The sequence below is a fragment of the Gorilla gorilla genome, chromosome 7 (genome assembly GCF_029281585.2).
Source record: "Gorilla gorilla gorilla isolate KB3781 chromosome 7, NHGRI_mGorGor1-v2.1_pri, whole genome shotgun sequence".
In the NCBI taxonomy this organism is placed as follows: Eukaryota; Metazoa; Chordata; class Mammalia; order Primates; family Hominidae; genus Gorilla; species Gorilla gorilla.
This window is the reverse complement of record NC_073231.2, coordinates 53,612,156-53,629,660: the sequence shown is the minus strand read 5'-3', so window position 1 is coordinate 53,629,660 and position 17,505 is coordinate 53,612,156. Positions and strand designations below refer to the sequence as shown.

Genomic DNA, 17,505 nt, shown 5'->3' with positions numbered 1-17,505 from the left:
GGTGGATCACCTGAGGTCAGGAGTTCAAGACCAGCCTGACCATCATGGTGAAACCTCGTCTCTACTGAAAATACAAAAAATTAGCCGGGCGTGGTGGAGCACTCCTGTAATCCCAGCTGCTGGGCAGGCTGAGGCAGGAGAATCATCTGAACCCAGGAGGCGGAGGTTGCAGTGAGCCGAGATCACACCACTGCACTCTAGTCTGGCGGACAGAGTGAGACTCCATCTCAAAAAAAAAAAAAAAAAACGAAAAACAGCAACAACAAATAACAACAGGCTCTCAGTCTCTGCCTGTGATGCTGTGTTTTGATTAAAAGATTGTTGTACAATAACCCCCTTGGGGATGTTAAGTAAAACTGATAAAACTGTGTTGTGCACCTGCGTTTTAACTGCAACCTGTCGCATGATGTCAGGTGTGGAATATTCCACTTGTGGCATCATGTAGACACTCAGAAAGTTTTGGATTTTGAAACATTTTAGATTTTTTGAGTTGGGGATGCTTAGCCTGTACACCTCTTCCAGATGGTTGCTGCTGGTCTCAGAATCCTTCCTGGTGGGCTTGCAGATCTTGTTTTCATCTCTGAAACTCCCCCATTTTGTAACACCATACAGCACTCCCGTACTCATTGAGTGACCCCAGTATGTCAGGCACTATTCTAAACCCTGTAGGCCCAGTGGTGAACATGACAGACGCAGTCCCTGCCCTCATGGCTCTTAGGGTTTGGTAGGTGAAACAGTTATAAAACAGTTAAATGACTATTTACTTTCATTTGTATGCTAAATGATATGTATTAACAGGGTAAGTGTAGGCTCCTATGTGAGTGTAACAGGGACCTTCACTTAAGTCAGGGGTCAAGGAAAGCTTCCCTGAGAAAGTCCAATTTAGGCTGATTCACAGAGAGCGAGAAGGAGTTAGCCAAAGTGTGATAGCCTGAATTGTGTCCCCTCAAATTCATATGTTGATGTTCTAGCCCCCAGTATCTCAGACTGTGACTGTATTTGGAGACAGGATCTTTAAAGAGGTAATAAAGTTAACATGGGGTCCTATGGGTGGGCCCTAATTCAGTATGACCATTGTTCTTATAAGAAGAGGAAATTTGGACTTAGCTACGTACACAAGGAAGATGCTGTGAGGACACAGGGAGAAGGCAGCCGTCTACAAGCCAAGGAGAGGAGGCTCAGGAGAGACCAGCTCTGGTGGCACATTGATCTCAGACTTGTGCCTCCAGAATTGTGAGACAATACATTTCTGTTGTTTAAACCACCCAGTCTGAGGTACTTGTTTATGACAGTCCAAGCAAACTATATACCAAACAAAAAATAGAGATGTGTGTTCCAGATGGAGTAAAAGAAAATGTATGAAGACTCAGAGGAGGGTTATGTGGGCTGGTTTAGTACTTACAAGGACTCACTCCATCTATGAGGAGCACAGGAAAAAGGGGAGGAAAAGCATGGTATCCACATTTACAAAACCCCAAATCCTTTTAAGTTATGGGCTTACAAAAGACAAACCAAGAATCTTGAAATTGAGGCATGCATCTACTTTTTTTTTTTTTTTTTTTTTTTGAGACAGGGTCTCACATTGTCACTCATGCTGGAGTGCAGTGGTGCGAATATAGCTCACTGCAGCCTCAATCTCCTGGGCTCAAGTGATTCTCCTGTCTCAGCCCCCCAAGTAGCTGGGACTATAGGCACATGCCACCATACCTGGCCAATTTTTGTATGTTTTAGTAGAAACGGGGTTTGGCAGGGTCTCCCTGTTGCCCAGGCTGGTCTTGAACTCCTAAGCTCAAGCAGTCTGCCTGCCTCGGCCTCCCAAAGTGCTGGGATTACAGGCGCGAGCCACTGTGCCAGGCCAGCATCAACTATTTTTAAAAAGATAATAATCTGGACATGTAAGATTTATGTATTTATTGATGACCCAGTCTCCCTTAACCTTGTCACATATAGATCTGCTTCTAAGTTTATTATATACTTCTGAGGTTCTTTGCCTAGAAGGATGTTTTTCTACCTTTCTGCCCCTGAAGATTCAATGCGTAGTGCAAAAGGGCAGGAATCCTACCTACGTGATCCCTTTCCTAACTACTCAGGCCCTATTTTTTTTTTTTTTTTTTTTTGAGACAGGGTCTCGCTCTGTTGCCCAGGCTGGAATGCAGTGGCATGATCATGGCTCATGGCAACTTCAACCTCCTTGGCTCAAGTGATCCTCCTCCCTTAGTCTCCTGAGTAGCTGGGACTACAGGCATGTACCACCACACCTAGCTAATTTTTGTATTTTTTTGTAGAGACTCAAAAAGTTCTCACCATGTTACCCACGCTGGTCTCGAACTCCTGGGGTCAAGTGATTCTCCTGCCTAGGCCTCTCAAAGGGCTGGGATTACAGGCGTGAGCCACTGTGCCTGGCCCTCAGTCCCCATTTGTCTTTCCTCTTTCAATGGTTGTATGGGCCAGTGTTTCTCAAACATTTTGGTCTCACAGAACTCCTTACACTCTTAAAAATTACTGAGTACCCCAAGGAGTTTGTATTTATATGGGCTATTTATACTAGAAGTTAAAACTGATAAATTAAAAAAAATTAAATAAAAAAATATGGCCAGGTGCGGTGGCTCACACCTGTAATCCCAGCACTTTGGGGGGCTGAGGTGGAGAGATCACTTGAGGTCAGGAGTTTGAGACCAGCCTGGCCAACATGGTGAAACCTCGTCTCTACTAAAACTACAAAAATTAGCTGGGCGTGGTGGCGGGCACCTGTAATCCCAGCTATTTGGGAGGTTGAGGCAGGAGAATCGCTTGAGCCCAGAAGGCGGAGGTTGTAGTGAGCTGAGATCACGCCACTGCACTCCAGCCTGGGAAACAGAGTAAGACTCCAGCTTAAAAAAAAAAAAGTGTATATATATATACATATATATATACACACTATATATACACACACACACTATATGTATACACACACACACACACACACACACACACACACATACCCTTTACATGTTAACATTAAAAACATATTTTTAAGGCCGGGCAAGGTGGCTCACACCTGTAATCCCAGCACTTTGGGAGGCCAAGGTGGGTGGATCACCTGAGGTCAGGAGTTCGAGACCAACCTGACCAACATGGCGAAACCCTGTCTCTACTAAAAATACAAAAATTAGCCAGGTGTGGTGGTGGGTGCCTGTGATCTCAGCTACTTGGGAGGCTGAGACATGAGAATAGCTTGAACCTGGGAAGCGGAGGTTGCAGTGAGCTGAAATCGTGCCATTGCACTGCAGCCTGGGCAACAAGAGTGAGACTCCATCTCAAAAACAAACAAAAAATTATTTTTATAAAAAATAACCTTTTCCAAAGCTGAAAAAATTAGTAATAAGCATTATATTATTTGTTTGCAAATCTCTTTAATATCTGGCTTAGTAAGTGACCACTGAATCTTTAAACCTGTTTCTGCATTCAAACTGTTACAATATGTTGTTTTAAGTAAAATATCTCTCTATATCTATATATAGATATATAAATCAGGTCTTACAGAGATATGTAGTTGGAAAAAACAGGGTATTTTTAAAGCCTTTTCAAAAATCTTGGCTAAGTAGTAGCTTCTTAGATATTAGATACAATGTGGATCCTGAATCCATATTAATGCACTTTTTTGAGATGGAGTCTTGCTATATTGTCCAGGCTGGTCTCAAACTCCTGGGCTCAAGCTGTCCTCCTGCCTCAGCCTCCCAAGTAGCTGGAACTACCAGCATGCACCACCACTAAGGGCTCCATATCAATACATTTTTATGTTCAATTGCATTAACATGCATTTGTCATTGTATTAGTTTCCTAGGACTGCTGTACAGACATAACAGATTTACACCAGCTTAAAGCAACAAAAATTTATTCTGTTACAGTTCTGGAGGCTGGAAATCAAAGGCTGCACTCCCTCCAAAGACTCTAGGAAACAATGGGTTCCTTACGTTTTCCTAGCATCAGGTGGCCCTCTGCCTCTGTCTTAATAAGGCCTTCTTTTTTCTTTTTTCTTTTCTTTTTTTTTTTTTTTTTTTGAGACAGAGTCTCACTCTGTCTCCCTGTCTCCCAGGCTGGAGTGCAGTAGCACGATCTCAGCTCACTGCAACCTCCGCCTCCTGGGTTCAAGTGATTCTCCTGCCTCAGCCTCCCAAGTAGCTGGGACTACAGGTGTGTGCCACCATACCCAGCTAATTTTTTATTTTTAGTAGAGATGGGGTTTCACTATGTTGGCCAGGCTGGTCTCGAACTCCTGACCTCACGTGATCCGCCCACCTCGCCCTCCCAAAGTTCTGGGATTACAGGCCAGGTGTGAGCCACTGTGCTGGGCCAATAAGGCATTCTCTTCCACGTGTCTCTGTGTCTTCTCTTCTGTCTCTTTTTTTTTTGAGACAGAGTCTGGCTGTGTCACCCAGCCTGGAGTGCACTGGCATGATCTTGGCTCACTGCAACCTCTACCTCCCAGGTTCAAGCAATTCTCCTGCCTCAGCCTCCCAAGTAGCTGGGACTACAGGCGTGCACCACCACACCTAGCTAATTTTCATATTTTTAGTAGAGACGTTGTTTCACCATTTTGGCCAGGATGGTTTTTGTTTGTTTGTTTGTTTGAGACGGAGTCTCGCTGTGTTGCCCAGGCTGGAGTGCAGTGGTGTGATCTCGGCTCACTGCAACCTCCGCCTCCCGGGTTCACGCCATTCTTCTCTCTCAGCCTCCCGAGTAGCCAGGTTGGTTTTAATCTCTTGACCTCGTGATCCACCCGCCTCGGCCTCCCAAAGTGCTGAGATTACAGGCATGAGCCACCACGCCCAGCCCCTCTTCTGTCTCTTAAAAGGACCCTTGTCATTGGGTTTAGGGTTTACCTGGATAATCTGGGAAGATCTCCTCTCAAGATCCTTTTTGGTGGCCACCATTCAATCTACTACAGCCGCTTACATTTTGAGTGGATTTTTGATGCATGCAAGGCTTTGTAATTTCTTTAATTAGTCATTTGGAAAATATTGGTTCACTGATTTATGCAGACCTTCCAAATATTGACACATTTCATGTAACAATATTATAAAAATCACATTTGTTAGTATCACTAAGTGAGTGCCTCAGAAAAATTTCTCAGTGGAGGAGAGCAGACGAGGTCATGGTGGCAGAAACTAATTTTCCAAAGCTCTACATTTGGCTTGAAAGCTTGAATTTTATCACTGCCAACAAATACATCGAGTTGCTTTCCTTGATGTGACAGGCTTACTTTGTTCATTTTCTTTTTTTTTTTTTTTTTTTTTTTGAGACGGAGTCTTGCCCTGTCACCCAGGCTGGAGTACAGTGGCGCTATCTCGGCTCACTGCAAACTCTGCCTCCAGGGTTCACGCCATTCTCCTACCTCAGCCTCCTGAGTAGCTGGGACTACAGGTGCCTGCCACCACACCTGGCTAACTTTTTGTATTTTTAGTAGAGACAGGGTTTCACCATGTTAGCCAGGATGGTCTTGATCTTCTGACCTCATGATCCGCCCGCCTCGGCCTCCCAAAGTGCTGGGATTACAGGCGTGAGTCACTGTGCCCGGCCACTTTGTTCATTTTCAAGAAAGTGTCTGCCAGATACTTAAGTTTGGCAAATACCATCATTTGTCCGTCATCATTTCAAGTAAAAATGAGATTCTATGAAAAAGCAGCTAGTTTAGATTACATCTCAAACAATCACACAAGGGCTTTTCTTCTAATCATAAGATTTTGATATATAGCAGAAGTGCTTTATGTATACTTTCTATTTTGTCACACAGGACATTATAAAGAAATGTACTAAGCCGGGCGTAGTGGTGCATGCCTGTAATCCCAGCTACTTGGGAGGCTGAGGCAGGAGAATCGCTTGAACCAGGGAGGCAGAGGTTGCAGTGAGCCAAGATCTCACCATTGCACTCCATCCTGGGCAACAACAGTGAAACTCTGTCTCAAAAAAAAACAAACAAACAAAAAAAAAAAACAAGGAAATGTACTCAAAGGTCAAGATTGAATAAAATTAGTAATCTTTACTGCTTTATCAAGGACATTCCTTTTAAATTTTTATTTAATTTTTAGAGACAGGGTCTTACTCTGTTGCCCAGGCTGGAGTATAGTAGTACCATCATAGCTCACTATAACTTCAAACTCCTGGCCTCAAGCAATCCTCCTGCTTCAGGTTTCAGCCTCCTGAACAGCTGGGACTACAGGTGCATGCCACCATGCCCAGCTAGACATTCTTAAGTGAACCTGATTTTTGGGTTTTTTGTTTTTTAACTACAGGTGATGGTGAAGAATACAATGACTACAAGAAATGTGGTTTCACTGCCTGGATTCCTGCCAAGTCACCAGTAGTTCTAGTCACTATTGTTTTTGTACCATCAGTGCAAATGTCAACACAGAGAAAAAGGCAAATAACATCTTTGTGTTATTATAAAAATAGTTTGGGCTGGGCATGGTGGCTCACGCCCCAGCAGTTTGAGAGGCTGAGGGGGGCGGATCACAAGAGGCTAGGTGTTTGAGACCACCCTAGCCAAAATGGCAAAACCCCATCTCTACTAAAAATACACAAGTTAGCTGAGTGTGGTGGTGCATACTTGTAATCCCAGCTATTTGGGAGGCTGAGGCAGGAGAATCACTTGAACCCAGTTGGCGGAGGTAACAGTGAGCTGAGATTGCATCTCTGCACTTCAGCCTGGGTAACAGAGTGAGACTCTCTCTAAAAAAAAAAAAAAATAAATGTTTTAAAAGAAAAAACCCACCTTTTTATTATATAAAATTTCAAACATAAAAAAGTCATCTGAATAGTATAATTAGCCTTCATAAGCCTACTGCCCCGTTTCAACAGTTAGCTAATTATGGCTAAATCTTATTGCACTCCCCTGCCCCTACACACACATAATTTTGAATCAAATCCCAAACATCAGATTGTTTCATCTGTAAATATTTAAGTATTAGCTCTATAACACAGACTTTTTAGACTCTTTTTTTTTGAGACGAAGTCTCACTCTTGTCCCCCAGTGCAGTGGTGCAATCTCAGCTCACTGCAACCTCCGCCACAGGCGCCTGCTACCATGCCCGGCTAACTTTTGTATTTTTAGTAGAGACAGGGTTTCACCATGTTGGCCAGGCTGGTTGTGAACTCCTGACCTCACGTGATCCACCCACCTCAGCCTCCCCAAGCGTTGAGATTACAGACGTGAGCCACCGCACCCGGCCTATAACATAGACTTTTAAAAAACATAACATCAGCTGGACGTCAGGAGATCGAGACCATACAAACCAACATGGTGAAATCCCATCTCTACTAAAAATATAGCTGGGCGTGGTGGCATGTGCCTTTAGTCCCAGGTACTCGGGAGGCTGAGGTAGGAGAATTGCTTGAACCAGGGAGTTGGAGGTTACAGTGAGCCAAGATCGCGCCACTGCACTCCAGCCTGGCAATGGAGTGAGACTGCGTCTCAAAAAACAAAAACAAAAACAAAAATATAACATCATCACACTTAAAAAAAACCCACTGATTTTTTTCTTTTTATTTTTATGATTTCTTATTATTGGATATCTAGTCATGTTTGAATTCTCAAATTGCCTCATGATTTTTTTAGTTGTTTAGTCTAATCAAGATCTAAATAAGATCCATACAATTGGTAATTGATATCTCATTTTAAGTCTTTTATTCTGTATATCTGCTGCCTTTCTTTTTTCCCTTATAATTTATGTAATAAAGAAACCAGGTCATTTTTAGCCTGTAGGATCTCCCACTAAAGTTTACTGACTGCATCCCTATGATGTCATTTGACATATACTTCTGACCCCTGCAGTCCCTATAAATTGGAAGTTAGAGCTAGAAACTTAATGAGATTTAGATTCAAGTATTTTGGCAAGAATACTGCGTAGTGATGTGTTTTTCCATCAGGAGGCATAAAATGTTTGGTTAGCGCTCTTTTTATGAGATAAGCAGCCATTGATCATCATTGCCTACGTGTATTAATTCATTAATTAATTCATTGCAAAATGGCAGTATTCTGCCTTTATGCATTACCTGGAATTCTTCTGTAACAAGAAACTTCTCCTCATTGACTATTTGGTTACCTGGAGTGCAGTTTATATTGGAAGGCAGGATATAGGCTTGATTCTTATCTTTTATTTACCAGTTTTCAAAATAATGAGTTAGTTCCTTATGGTTATTGAAAGGTAAACCATGAGGTTTGTTTTCTATTTTTTAGTATCTTTGTAAATTCCTGGATTTACATGTTCGATATATTTCAATTCATAATGGTGATTCTTTTTTATGATCGATTTTGCCATCTTTGAATTAGTTTCTGAGGTTTTTCACATGACTCTGGTAGTCATTGATATCATACTGGAAAGTAAGGAAGTTAGGACATTCCAGGCTCATCTTGTACATTTTCTGCTGCATGTCTGCAATCAGCCAGTTCTCCAAGGAGCCCTAGTTCATATTAGTGGGAAATATTTAGGGACCATAATCTTGGTACTAGGGGTGTTCGTTTCCCTAGATTGGTCACTGATTTTAGCTTTTTCCATGCTAGAGCTAGGAAATACATACATATAAATATATGTGTGTATTTATATGAATATACATATATTTATGTACACATAAAATATACATATGTATATTTTAAAGATAAAATACAACATATGTTCATACTGATACTTCCAATTGAAATTCAGTACTACAGGTTTTTTTTTGGTTTTTTTAAACCCAAGTTCATCTGTATCTCCTTTCTCCTACATCAGAATTCCTGGTTCTTAAGGATAGGAACATAATTACTAATTTTCTTACTTTTTAAAAAGTTATTATTACTGTTATTATTATTTGAGGCAGGGTCTTGCTCTGTTTCCCAGACTGGAGTGCAGTGGCATGATCTTAGCTCACTGCGGCCTCAACCATCAGGGCTCAAGTGATCCTCCTATCTCTCAGCCTCCCGAGTAGCTGGAACTACAGGCATGTGCCACCACACCCGGCTAATTTTTATAGAGACAGGATTTTACTGTGTTGCCTAGGCTGGTCTGGAACTCCTGGGCTCAAGCGATCTGCCCACCTTGGCCCCCCAGAGTGCTGGGATTACAGGCATGCACCACCACACCTGACCCATTTTCTTTATTCTACAACACGAACATGATCTCATATAATGATTACCTGAATAGAGTTTAAGATTTTTTTATAATTTTTTTTACAGTTCTTTTGTCCTTTGAGTTTATTCCACTAGGGAAAGATATCCTTTATTTTGGAGTTATTTGAAGGAATTCCCCTTATCAGTTAGGTCAATTTATTTAATTTTGGAAAGGAACCATGTTAAATGTTTCTGCTTTTAGTCCTTATTATATTTCCCTCCACATCTCTAAATAATAAAATTATATTGTACCTTTTCTGAATTTAATTTGTACATTATCTTTTGTTTTTGTTTTGTTTTTTGAGAAAGGGCCTCACTCCAGTTGCCCAGGCTGGAGTGTATTGGTCTGCTCTTGACTCACTACAGCCTCAACCTCCTGGGTTCAGGTGATCCTCCCACCTCAGCCTCCTGTAGCTGGGACTACAGGCATGCTCCACTACGCCTGGCTAATTTTTTTTTTTTAATTTTGTCAGTAGAGATGGGGTTTCACCATGTTGTCCAGGCTGGTCTCAGGCAATCCACAGCCCTTGGCAACTACCAATCTGTTTTCTGTTTCTATGGAGCTAAGTGTCTGTAACATTATGCTAAATGAAATAAACCAGACACCAGAGGTAAGAACTGTATGATTCCATTTATGTGGAATATAAATATAAATATAGCATAATGTTTTCAAGGTTCATTCATTTTGTAGCATGTATCAGTACTTCATTCCTTTTTATGGCCGGGTAATATTCCATTGAATGTATATACCACAGTTTATCCATTCATTGGCTGATGGACACATGGGTTATTTTCACCTCTTGAGTATTGTGAACAATGCTGCTGTGAACAAACATGTGCAAGTATTTGTTTGAATACCTATTTTCAGTTTTTTGGGGTTATATATCTAGAAGTAGAATTGCTGGGTCATACAGAAATACTGTGTTAAACTTTTTGAGAAACCTCAAAACTGTTTTCCACAGCAGCCACACCATTTTACATTTTCACCACCAATGTACAAGGCTTCAACTTCTCCACATCCTTACCAACACTTAGTTTTCACTTTTTTGATTATTGCCATCCTAGTGAGTGTGAATTGGTATCTCATTGTGATTTTCATTTGCGTTTCCCTAATGACTAATGTTGTTGAGCAACTCTTCATGTGCCTGTGGCCATTTGTATATCTTCTTTGCAGAAATGTCTATTTAAGTCTTTTGACTACTTTAAATTGGATTCTTTGTCTTTGCTGTTGAGTCAAACAAGTTTTTTATGTATTCTGGATACTAGACTCTTACGAGATAATGTGATTTGCAAATATTTTCTCTCACTATTGTTCAATTTGCTCTTATTTTTGTTGTTGGTGAGTTGAAAGTTGAGGTCATTGATTTGAGATTTTTTTTCTTTTCCAATATGGGCAATACCTTCTAAGTACTAGTTTAGTGCACTCCACAACGTTCGATATGTTATTTTCATTTTCATTCAGTGCAAAATATGTTCTAATTTTCCTTTCAATTTCTTCTTTGACCCATGGGTTATTAGGGCTGTATATTTGGGTTCAAAATATTTGGATTTTGGCCAGGCATGGTGGCTCACGCCTGTAATCCCAGCACTTTGGGAGGCCGAGGTGGGTGGATCACCTGAGGTCAGGAGTTTGAGACCAGCCTGACTAACACGGTGAAACTCCGTCTCTACTAAAAATACAAAAAATTAGCCGGGCGCCATGGCGGGCACCTGTAATCCCAGCTACTCAGGAGGCTGAGGCAGGAGAATGGCATGAACCTGGGAGGCAGAGCTTTCAGTGAGCCGAGATGGTGTCACTGCACTCCATCCTGGGTGACACAGCGATACTCCGTCAAAAAAAAAAAAAAAAATTGGATTTTTCCAAATGTCTTGCTGTTATCAATTCCTAATTTAATTTTATTATAGTTAGAGAACATACTTTGTGTGATTTGAATTGTTTTAAATTTATTGATTTTATGGCTCAGAATATGGTCTGCCTTGGTGAATATCTTGTATACACATGAAAAGTATATATATTCTATTTTGGGGTGTCCTACAAATACCAGTTAAGTTGGCCTGGTGTGGTGGCTCACACCTGTAATCCCAGCACTTTGGAAGGCTGATGTGGGTGGATCACTTGAGGCCAGGAGTTTGAGACCAGCCTGGCTAACATGGCAAAACCCTGTCTCTACTAAAGATACAAAAATTAGCTGGGTCTGGTGGCGTGTGCCTGTAGTCTCAGCTACTCGAGAGGCTGAAGCTGGAGAATTGCTTGAACCTAGGAGGCAGAGAGGTTGCAGTGAGCCGAGATTGCAACTGCATTTCAGCCTGGGCGACAGAGCAAGACTGTCTCAAAATATAAATAAATAAATAAATGAATAAATAAAATCTCAAGATGGTTAATAGTGTTGTTTAGGTCTTCTGTATACTTGCTGATTTTCTCTCTACTTGTGTTATTATGAAAGGGGTTTTGAAACTTCTAACTATAATTGTGGGTGTGTCTATTTCTTCTTGAAATATTTTCAGTTTTTGTTCATATATTTTGAAGCTCTGTTATTAGGTACATAAACATTTAGAATTGTTGTGTCCTCTTGATAAATTGGCCCCTTTACCATTATTAAATGACCTTCTCTTTCCATGGTAATATTATTTGCTTTGAAACGTTCTTGATATATTCATATAGCTGCTCTAGCTTTCTTTTTTTTTGAGACGGAGTTTTGCTCTTGTTGCCCAGGCTGGAGTGCAGTGGCGCGATCTCCGCCCACCGCAATCTCTGCCTCCCGGGTTCAAGCAATTCTCCTGCCTCACCCTCCTGAGCTGCTGGGATTACAAGCATGCACCACCACACCTGGCTATTGTATTTTTAGTAGAGACAGGATTTCTCCATGTTGGTCAGGCTGGTCTCAAACTCCCGACCTCAGGTGATCCGCCTGCCTCAGCCTCCCACAGTGCTGGGATTACAGGCATGAGCCACCACACCCAGTCAAGTTTGTCTTTCATATTGCTATTTGTTTTCTATTTATCTGTTCTTCATTTCATTTTTCTTCATTTTCTGCCTTATTTTGGATTAAGCATTATTATCCCATTTTATGTCCTTTGTTCCCTTATTAGTAATAACTCCTGTTTTTCCTTTTAATGGTTATTTTATTTTAGGATTTAAGTATATATCTTTTTTTCTGTTAAACAAATAATGCTTTATTAATAGAAATATACACAAACTCTAAAGCACTAAGAAATTTAAATATCTATGTCAGAGCAAACAGGTGGCAATTCAACATCCAGGGTCAACAGAATGCTTAAAGGAGACTGCAACAGATTGGATTTCCATGGTGGAGAGGGCATCTTCAAAGGTGAAGGGGGGCCCAGCTGAAACAGCTTTTCAAGCTCTCTCTTCTCGTCAAGGATCATGAGAGGCACTCCACTCAAGGGGAGATGTGCAATCTGGTGCTCTTCAGGCAGGTCAAAACTCTCAAAGCCTAGAGGATTGAAGGGAAATAATTTTTCTATTTCTGGATAGGCATCATCTGAGGCAGGAACAGAGTTTTTTGCTTTAACAGTCTTCTCAGTCATCTTTTTGGCAGAAAAGCTTGGCTGTTTTTGTTTGAGGGGTCCATTGGTCTTATTGACTTTTCTGTAGCTCTGTTGACAGTTCCCAAAGCCTTTCTGGTAGCTTTAGGTAAGGCTGTGGGAGCATCGAATGTTTTGCCAAAACATGATATTGAAACTTGAGATCTCCCATCTAAGGCTTTGATTGAAGGTCCAGACCCCAGCTTCAGCCCATCCTTTGTAGCCACAAGGGTGCCTGGTTCTTCATTTTCCTTATCAACATAGATCAGAGTAGCCATTCTAGATTATTGCCGCTCTCAACCAGATTTAAGTATATATCTTTAATTTATTACAGTCTATCTTCATTTGAATTATACCACATCACTTATAGAATACTTACACTTATAGGATGTATCTTACAATGGTATACTTCCATGTCTCTAATGCTAGCTTTTATAATACTGTTGTCATATATTTTACTTATACATTAGATATAAACCCACCATAAGTTATTACTATTCTTGTTTAAGTTTGTTAACTTTTAGAGACTTAAATTATTAAAAAATCAAAATATGTTTAGTTCTGTTGTTACTATTTCAAGTGCTCTTCATTTCTTAGTAGATCTTTATTTCCAGAAATCTGGAATAACTTTTCTATGTCTGAAGGGCTTCCTTGAATGTTTCTTGTTGTATGAGTCTACTGGTTATGAATTTTTCAGCTTTTTTTTTTCAGTCTGAAAAAATCTTTATATAGCTTTACATATCTTTGATTTTGAAGGATATTTTTGGTAGGTAAATAATTTTAGGTTGACAGATTTTTTTATTCAGTACGTTATAGATGTTGCTCCACTTCTTGTACTATTTATTTATTTATTTATTTTGAGATGGAATCTTGCTCTGTCACCCAGTCTGGAGTGCAGTGGTGCCATCTCAGCTCACTGCAACCTCTGCCCCCCAGGTTCAAGTGATTCTCCTGCCTCAGCCTCCTGAGTAGCTGGAATTACTGGCGTGTGCCACCACACCCGGCTAATTTTTGTATTTTTAGTAGAGTCAGGGTTTCACCATATTTGCCAGGCTCCTCTCGAACTCCTGACCTCAAGTGATCTGCCCGTTGCCCTCCTCAGCCTCCTACAAGTGTTGAGATTACAGACATGAGCCACTGTGCCCAGCCACTTGTACTATTTCTGATGAGAAATATGCTGACATTTTTACCTTTGTTCCTCCATATATAACATGTCTTTTCTTCTGGCTGCTATTAAGACTTTATCACTGGTTTTTAGTACTTTTATTATGATGTGCCTTGGTGTAATTTTCTTCATGTTTCTAGTGTTTCAATTCATTGCACTTGTCAGATCTGTGAGTTTATAGTTTTCATCTAATTTGGGAATATGTCAGCCATGATTTCTACAAATGTATTTTCCTATCCCATCCTCCAACACCATCTTTATCTTCTCCTTCAGGGAATCTAATTGCAAGTATGTTAGGCTGCTTAAAGTTGTCCACAGCTCATCGATTCTCTTTACCTTTCTCTTTTTTTTTTGAAACAGAGTCTCACTCTGTTGCCCAAGCTAGAGTGCAGTGGCACAATCTCAGCTCAGTGAAACCTCTACCTCCTGGGTTCAAGTGATTCTCATGCCTCAGACTCCCAAGTAGCTGGGACTACAGATGTGCGCCACCATGCCCGGCTAATTTTTGTATTTTTGGTAGAGACGGGATTTTGCCATGTTGGCCAGGCTGGTCTTGAACTCCAGACCTCAAGTGATCCACCCACCTCAGCCTCTCAAAATGCTGGGATTATAGGTGTGGGTCACCGCACCCAGCCTTAATTCTTTTTTCTGTCTGCATTTTAGAAAGTTTCTACTGCAGTCTTCAAGTTTACTAATCTTTTCTTCTGTAATGTCTAATCTTCTGTTAATCCTATCTGGTGTATTTTCCACTTTAGAGATTATTGTTTTCATCTCTAAAAGTTGGATTTAGAAATTTTATGCTTTCTTTGTCTCTACTTAACTTTTTGAGTATATTACTATTGTTATTATTATTATTATTATTATTTTGTAGAGATGGGGTCTTCCTATGTTGCCCAAGCTGGTCTTGAACTCCTGAAATGAAGGAATCCTCTTACCTTGGCCTCTCAAAGTGGGATTACAGGCGTGAGCCACCAAGACCTGCCTACATTGCCATTATAATAACTGTTTTAATGTCCTAGTCAGCTAATTCTAACATCTATGTCAGTTGCAGGTCAGTTTTAGTGATTACTTTTTTTGTTTGTTTTTGAGACGGAGCCTCGCTCTGTTGCCCAGGCTGGAGTGCAGTGGCGCAATCTCCGCTCACTGCAAGCTCCACCTCCCGGGTTCATGCCATTCTCCTGCCTCAGCCTCCTGAGTAGCTGGGACTACAGGCGTGCGCCACCACACCCGGCTAATTTTTTTGTATTTTTAGTAGAGACGGAGTTTCCCCGTGTTTGCCAGGATGGTCTTGATCTCATGACCTCGTGATCCGCCTGCCTCGGCCTCCCAAAGTGCTGGGATTACAGGCGTGAGCCACCACGCCCGGCTCCTAGTGATTACTTTTTATCTCATTATTGGTCATATTTTTCTGTTTCTTTGAATGCCTTGTAATACTGAATGCCACATATTCAATATTGAATGTCAGACATTGTGATTTTTTTTCCTTGCTGAATGCTGGATATTTTTCTATTCTTACAATTTTATGTCTGGATTTTGATTTGAGATAGAGTTAAATTACTTGGAAATAGTTCAATCCTTTCAGATTTTACTTCCATGTGTTTTTTTCTGTTTTTTGTTTGTTTGTTTGGCAGGACGCAAGCAGTATTTATTCTAGGGCTAATTCCTCCCCAGTCTAAGTAAGGTAAGACTCTTCTTAGTATTCTACCTGCATTGAGTTGAGAACGTTTGTAGTCTACCTGATGGAACAGCCACTATTCCTGGCCCTCTGTGAGTTTCCAGTGCTATTCTGTCTAATGCTTTCATATGTTTTTTTCTTTGCTGTACTTTTTATAGTTTCTTCACATGCATGCACTGATCTGCGTTGTCAAATTCTCAGGGAGAACCTTCTGCAGGTCTCTAGGGTTCTCTGTGCACTTAACTTCCTCTTGTATACTGTCTTGTGAACTCTAACCATCTTGTTCTCCCTGGATTCATAGCCCCATCCTCTCAACTCAGGTAGTCTGCTGGGCTCTCCTTCATTCCACTCCCTGTATCATGGTGTGTAAGGTATCTGAAAGTAGTAAGCTACGGGTAAATTTTGTGTGCTTAGGAATCATTTTGTTTCACAGCCTGATACCCAGTATCTTGAAAACAGATGTTTTATATATTTTTTCTGTCTCTTTTTCGTTTTTCCTTTTGGTTGGTTCAGGTGGGAGGGTCAATTTGGTCCTTGTTACTCCATGTTGGCTGGATTCAGAAGTTCCCTAAGGCCCCACTCTTAATAGTCACTTCACATTTTGAGGAGAGGTAGAGAAAAGTTTCAAGAGTCTATTACCAATAGCCTCTGGTACAACTCACTCTATAAATGAAGTGTGATTGTTATTTAGTCTATTTAATGCTTCTTAAATCTCTAGAACATTATAAAGGTTTGCCGTGACTAGTGATTTATAGATTGTTTGGGACAGACTTCAGAACTCTGGGGCCTCCCTGAAATGTACTATTGACATTTTCAAAACACAAGGGGCCATTGATAGATTGCAAATCAGTTTTCACTCTTACTTGGTAGTCATTTTGCAAACTTGGTTCTGTTTCTATTGTGCCATCTGGTTAAGGTTGCAGTTAAGGAAAATTTACTCTCTAAAGACCTTAATAGTACATAGAACTTGCTAACATAGGGAATTTACTGTGATTCAAGGGTTTATTTCTAGAACACTGAAAACCTTTCTAGTCCAACTCCAAGAAATGCTGTGTGATTCTTTTTCACTTATTCTTGAGGATTTCTTTGAAATTAAAAGAGGAAGCTCTCACTATCTTATTTCCATGAAAAAGAAAAGACCAGTATTTTAGTATTTAGCGAAGGAGAGAGAGGGCTTAAGGAAAGTTGAAAATAATCATGGACTGATTAATATATTTTTAAGCATTTACTATGGGTATACCACTTGTTTGGGCAATGAGGTAAAGAAGAATAGGTAGGTTACTTTTTATTTATCTCCATGAATCTCAAAGACTTAGTCTTCCAAAAAAGTCTTACTTAATAATAATTTACTTCTCCATTTTTATGAATCAGTCACATGTAACTGCCAGTCAAAGCATTTGGTTATCATGAAGTAACTGGTGTTACTTCAGTATCATAATATTTCAGATAAAAATAGAATCTTGCTGTTATAGGTAATCTGAACAGCCTAATTATGGATGAATCTATAATTTCTTCTAGCCTTCTTAAGATACTGAAATTTTTTTTTTTTTTTTTTTTGAGATGGGAGTCTCGCTCTGTCACCCAGGCTGGAGTGCAGTGGCACGATCTCGGCTCACTGCAAGCTCCGCCTGCCAGGTTCACACCATTCTCCTGCCTCAGCCTCCTGAGTAGCTGGGATTACAGGTGCCCGCCACCATGTCCAGCTAATTTTTTGTATTTTTAGTAGAGATGGGGTTTCACCGTGTTAGCCAGGATGGTCTCGATCTCCTGACCTCGTGATCCGCCTGCCTCGGCCTCCCAAAGTGCTGGGATTACAGGCGTGAGCCACCGCGCCCGGCCTCAAGATATTGAAAATTTTTATTCCTGGTTGGTTGGGGCCTGGGAACTCTAGTAAATAGTTTTAAGTTGCCTGGGTGTGGTGGCTCATGCCTGTAATCCGAGCACTTTGGGAGGCTGAGGCCAGCAAATCACTTGAGGTCAGGAGTTTGAGATCAG

At 40.8% G+C, this 17,505-nt stretch overlaps 1 protein-coding gene and 1 pseudogene across 5 annotated transcripts in view; one reads left to right on the top strand and one right to left on the bottom strand.

The window, feature by feature from the left end:
* Positions 1-17,505, top strand: part of SGK3 (serum/glucocorticoid regulated kinase family member 3) — a 153,695-nt gene that overhangs the window by 45,832 nt on the left and 90,358 nt on the right. The gene's annotated exons all lie outside the window — the stretch shown is intronic.
* LOC101133797 (putative pituitary tumor-transforming gene 3 protein) lies at positions 12,318-12,955 on the bottom strand (annotated as a pseudogene).